Source organism: Pelobates fuscus, chromosome 3, assembly GCF_036172605.1.
Source record: "Pelobates fuscus isolate aPelFus1 chromosome 3, aPelFus1.pri, whole genome shotgun sequence".
Taxonomy (NCBI): Eukaryota; Metazoa; Chordata; class Amphibia; order Anura; family Pelobatidae; genus Pelobates; species Pelobates fuscus.
The window spans coordinates 425,765,329-425,771,514 of record NC_086319.1 but is presented as its reverse complement, the minus strand read 5'-3'; positions in this window follow the sequence as shown (position 1 = coordinate 425,771,514).

Here is a 6,186-nt window from a genome sequence, read left to right as displayed (position 1 = left end):
GTCCGCCGTTGGGTCCCTCTCCAGGTGCTGATACGAGCCGCTTTCTGGACGCGAGGAGTCTCTGTGTTGAGTGACTTCGCCCTCTGGGTGCGGTATAGAGGCCCGGGATTTGGTCGCTGTTTTACGCCATGGCTCCTTCTCCGGGAGCGCACCAGAGGTTGTGGCCTCCCCGACCCTTTCACCCAGGTGCTGTTGCTTCGGCGCTTGTGTGCCCGTTGCTTGTGTCTCCACGCTGCTGCTGCATGGGGGTTGCGCCGGGATGCATCTGCAGGTCTGATCCGAGGTACCACTGCTTGTGCCGTGTGAGCTGCAGCAAGAGCCCGGTCAGTGAGTTTCTGCCAGAAGTCTGAGCATAGTTTGTCAAATGCTTGCAGGAGTGGGTCCGCAGAGGCGGGTGGCTGTGAGCAGGCTTCTGTCGCTGTAGGCCCTGGTGGTGCCGCCATTTTAGGTAGCAGGCTGCCTTCGTTTAGAGCTGCAGAGTTTCTTTGTTGTGTAGGGTAAGTTCCCGACTTACACCAGTGGGGACCGGGATATCCCCCACCGGTCCAAAGGGGGGGGGAACAGGGCGTTAGAGTCGGTTCCGCGGACGCCAGCATGTCCAGGCTAGGAGATCGGCCGTTTCTCCTCTCCATGGAGTATCCTAGGCGTCTAGGCCGCAAAAGCCTTTCGGTCCACGAGGCTACCTGGCGGAGCTCCAAACTTGATCGGGAGGTTACCCCAGCATTCAGGTCAGGTAGGTACTTGTTTGAGTGTTCGCTATAGGTATTATCTCCTCTCTAAGTAGTAAGTTCGAAGCTTTATGTGAGGAGCTCTCGCCATGTGCATCTATCCACCATGATGGCCAGGCCCCGCCCCCTCGATTTTTATAAACATAATAAGAATTGATAGATAATACCGAGCGCACGACCTAATGTTACCTATTACGCACATGGCTATGTATTTTTGTTTATTCTTTCTACAGTTTTGGGGGTGGGGGGGGGGCAGTTCAATACATCTTATGTCTAGAATCGTTAACAGAACGGAGGGAGGATGACAGAAAAGAAGGGGGACAATTTTAAGTTCGGCGGTCCCCATGTGGAGGATGACGTCTTCTTCTTCCTTGGGGGTCCAGGGGGGGAACCACTGCATGCCTATCACGACACCCAAATCATTGAGCCATTTTCACGAGGAGGGTGGGTTAGTGTAGACACACGGTTTATGCACCAATGGGATAAGGTTCACAGGGTAAGAACCGAAACTGAAAAGATACAATGGGTCATGTTCTCACAGCTCCGATTTAGCTGTATCCCAACAACAAGGTTGCATAAAAGAGAAAAATGTGTGAAAATAAAATAAATATTTAACAACAAAAAAAAAATAATAATGATGAAAACGCAGATAACATGCAATGCAAAAAAAAACAAAAAAACAAACAAAACAAAAACGAAAAAGAAACAAACACAAAAATGCACAAAAAAGGGAAAAATATAAAGAAAAATAACAATGTGGTTATTGTTATGTTGTATTTTTTAGGCCATGTGTGATCCTAGAATGTTCTGGGATGGGCGGGTTACTGGTGTGTTAATTCAATTGATGTATTGAGTATTGCCGTGCTTTCGGTCCTATATATTGTTAGACGCATTCCTTATCGTGCTCCTTTCCAATTTCACCTAAGTGTATAATTTTTTACGAGGCTTCTATAGCACAGGTGGTCGCTGGTATGCCTATGCCTCCATAGCTCTTGCCTGCGGGGGTGGGAGGGGTGCCTCATGACTTGTGGCGGATGTATTTAAGGGCTGGCCCAGGTGGGGGGGGGGTTCTTGTTACACCTCCTCTGTCCCAGGTGCCCTATGGCAGCATCAAACTGTGGATGGACCTCCCTCGCTTACTTTGCTCCTGGGGCCACCGACCGATTGGGATCTAGGTCAGGAAGCGTGCTACTGACAGGGTGGAACTTCTCCGTCCATTGAGGCTTAGATAGGGGGGGAGATGAGCGTCTATAGACGGAACCCCAGCGAGGTGGTATAGAGCAGGTGCCTCCTCCACTGACTACAGAGGGGTGGGTGGGGTGAGGCTGGGGACAGGGTGTTTTTCCTTGCCTGTATGAATGGGGAGAGTGGGGGGATGGGTTTCCAGTTATGGGTACCCAAGACACTACGAGAAGGTTACCGCAGTATTTTAGAGAGAGTTTGGGACGGCCACGTAAATGACTAGCAGGGTTATGCAGAGGTCTCTGTAGAATGGGTGGGGCGCGTGAGAGCTGGGGCTTTAGGGATCCTCAGTTCCCTCCGCGCATTGTTCGTGAGGGGGAGGTGGGCGCACACTACCCACAGTATTCTGGCGGTTAATAAGACCAGAATTTTCCTTACATCGGACGTTGTCCGGATGTTTTTTTTGTTATTCATTCCTTCCTTTCTCTTTTCTATGTCTCTCTTTTCCTTCCCCCTTTGTCCCTATCCTTCCTTTGACCCCGGGGGCGGGGGGGGGCTGGCTCCTTGGTCTAGCCCTAATATCCGATTAATGATTACTAATCTATATAAGGGTCCACCAGGCCTCTTGATGGCGATTAAACTTACCACTCTAAATGTTAAGGGCCTCAACGCCCCTAACAAGAGACGTCTAATGTTTAGGGCATTGAAACGGATGAAATCCGACATTGCTTACTTACAGGAGACTCACCTCCCCAAACAGGCTACTTTTCGATTAAGAGACCATGTCTATACGGGTTCCTTTGAAGCTAGATCACATCGTAAGCGGAATGGGGTGGCCATAATAATTAAATGCTCTTGCCCCTTCCAGATGGCGGCCCAAGACATAGACCCGGAGGGACGATACATAATCGTATCCGGAACCTTACACTCCCACACCATTCATTTGGTAAATATATACGCCCCGAATCAACCGGACGCTGGATTTTGGGCTATGGGGCGAGGAAAGGTTGCAGCGTTGCCGCATGGCATGATCCTCATGGGAGGAGATTTTAATGCTGCCCCGTGCCCGGCGATAGATAGAAGCTCCAGAGACGGGGGCCCGAGGTCGCATGGTAGGGGGGGACAAGACCGCCTGCTTAAGGCTTTTATCGCGGATACGGGTTTGGTAGACGTATGGAGGGCGCAACACCCGCTGGATCGGGATTATACGTTTTACTCAGCCCCTCATGGAACCTACTCTAGGATCGATCTTTTTCTGGTCAACGCAACGGGTTTATCCAGGCTCATGGGATCTGAGGTCGGTAATATCTCATGGTCTGACCATGCTGACGTCTCTATAGTCCTTGGTAATCTATGTACCGCGAGCCCTTGGTCATGGCGACTGAATACATCGTTGTTGAGGGACCAGCTGATCGCGGAGAACACTCGCACGGCTATAAAGGATTATTTTGCGGAAAATACCACCCCGGACGTGAGCATTAGTACAATATGGGCGGCGCATAAGGCTGTAATACGGGGGCACCTGATCAAACTGGCCACGAGGAAGAATAAAATGAAGCATCATCATCTGGAAGCGTTGCTCAAACAATTACGGAACCTTGAACAGAAACATCAAGCTACCCCAGATAGGGAGCTACTCACGCGACTGGAAGCTGTTAGGAGGAACATCCGTTCCCTTCTACTCGATGACACGGCTCGGGCCATGACGTGGTCCAAACGTACATATTTTGATAAGGCTAACAAGATGGATACACTACTGGCTAGGACGTTACGGCCCAGACAAAACAGACCTCATATTACGGCCATCAGACACCCGGATGGCACGATCAAAACGAAACCGACGGATATTGCACGGGTTTTCGAAGATTTTTATAAACACCTGTATAACCATACACGGACGAACACACCCAGGGGGGGAGGGAGGAAAACTACATCTTGCATTACCTGGACGGCTTAGGTATGACCAAAATAACACGGGAGGCAGCAGAAACCCTAGCTGCGGAGTTCAGTGTAGAGGAGGTTGACAAAGCAATATCGAGCCTAAAAGGAAACAAGGCCCCGGGTCCGGACGGATTCAATGGGACATACTACAAGGTCTTCAGAGAGGAGCTCGCGCCTCCATTGGCGACACTCTTCAATTGCTTGAGGCAAGGGGGACGCCTGGGCCCGGAAATGGCGTTGGCCACGATTGTCCTCTTACCCAAACCGGAGAAGGACTCACTCCTACCTGAACATTACAGGCCAATATCATTGATTAACCATGACTTAAAACTGTTAGCTAAGGTACAGGCGAACAGACTAAACCCCCTCCTGACCTCACTTATTCACGCTGATCAAGTGGGATTCATTCAAGGCCGGCAGTTGTTCGAAAATACCAGGCGGACCGTAGACCTGATCTGGAAACAAGTAGCAACTGGAACACCTTCTCTGGTACTCTCTATCGATGCGGAGAAGGCCTTCGATAGGGTTAGGTGGAAGTTCTTGCTTGCGGTCATGAAACACCTTGGATTTCCGGAGGAATTCGTGCAAGTTACCAGAGCAATGTATCACGATGTGAGGGCACAGATACAGATAACAGGGGCGCCGCTGAATCCTTTTAGCTTACACAACGGGACCAGACAGGGGTGCCCCCTTTCCCCCCTCTTATTCGTGCTGGCTTTGGAACCTCTCCTCCAGGCAATACGCAGGCACCCAAACATTAGTGGGGTCACAGTAGGGGGGGAAGAATACACTGTCTCAGCTTATGCGGACGACGTCCTCCTCACTGTCACAAACCCAATTGAGTCGATTTCGGCATTACAGAGTGTCATTCAAGAATATGGGGCCTTGTCGGGATACAAGGCGAATATGCAGAAATCCAGTGCGATGTCTATAGGCTTACCACTAGCGGATGAAACTCTGATAAAGGAAACGCACCACCTGAGGATGGAACCGACTACGTTAAAGTATCTAGGGGTACACTTGACGGCGGATCCAACCCGTCTATATGCTAGCAACTATGATCCTATGTTAAGGACTTTGATGAGTGATTTAGAAAAATGGTCGGACAAACCAATTTCTTGGCTAGGGCGCATTCATTCAGTCAAGATGAATATTCTCCCGCGCATATTGTTTCTCTTCCAGGCCCTCCCTGTCCGCATCTCAAAATCTCAACTGATACCCTTGCAGAGGGCGATATGTGACTTTTTGTGTGGCACAATAAGAGACACAGAATAGCCAGACAAATCCTGTATAGGCGAAAGGACAGAGGGGGCTTGGGCCTTCCGAACCTGTATTACTATTATTTAGCGGCACAGCTGTCTCAAGTGGCCATGTGGCACTCCCCTGTCGGGGAACGGAGGTGGGTAGACCTTGAATCCTTAATGGTAGGACTAGATATACCCCAATTTACGTTGTGGGTCTCTAAAGAACCCAGGCCCATAATTCAAGCGGCATGCCCGGCCATCCTGAACTCTTTCCGATTATGGGATGTGAATAGCGTTAAATTCAGACTCACCTCGCACCCCTCCCCTATGGCACCAATACTCAGAAATAGGGAGTTTCCACCGGGTATGGCCCCCAGGAACTTTCGAAATATTGAAAAGACGGGGTTACAACGCCTTTACCAACTATATAGAGGAGGGGATATCATACCCTTTGCAGACCTCCAACAGGATACCCACCTGACTCCAGCAGATTTCTTTAGATATCTCCAGGTCAGGGACTTCGCTAGGAAACCCCATATAAAAGCAGCAGCCCAGAGACAGTCCACTTTTTATGAGAGACTGTGTAGAGAGGGAAATTTTCCCAAGGGAATGATCACTCTCCTGTATGCTCACCTTAGCACGGAAACTAATGAATGGGGTAGTTTGAAGTATACTGAAAGATAGGAGTCGGACCTAGGGGAGGTGCTGGAGGGAGTCGAATGGCAGGAGATCTGGGAAGCCACTAAGAGCGCCTCTATATGTGTCACGCAACAGGAGCAGGCATGGAAAACCATGCTTAGGTGGTATACTACTCCGAGCACTTTACACAAAATGCGCAAGACAGATACGGACGAGTGCTGGAGGGGATGCGGATTCAGAGGCACGTATCTCCACATGTGGTGGGAGTGCCCGAAAATCCACGGTTTCTGGAAGTCTGTTGAGGACCTGATGCGGCAGATCTTTGGCAGACCACTGGCCTTGGACCCATGGTTCTACTTGTTAAATAGGACTATTGAGGGATGGACGAGAGGAGAGCAGAAACTAGTACGGGCGATAACTTTAAGCGCACGCAGAGCGCTAGCGACGGCGTG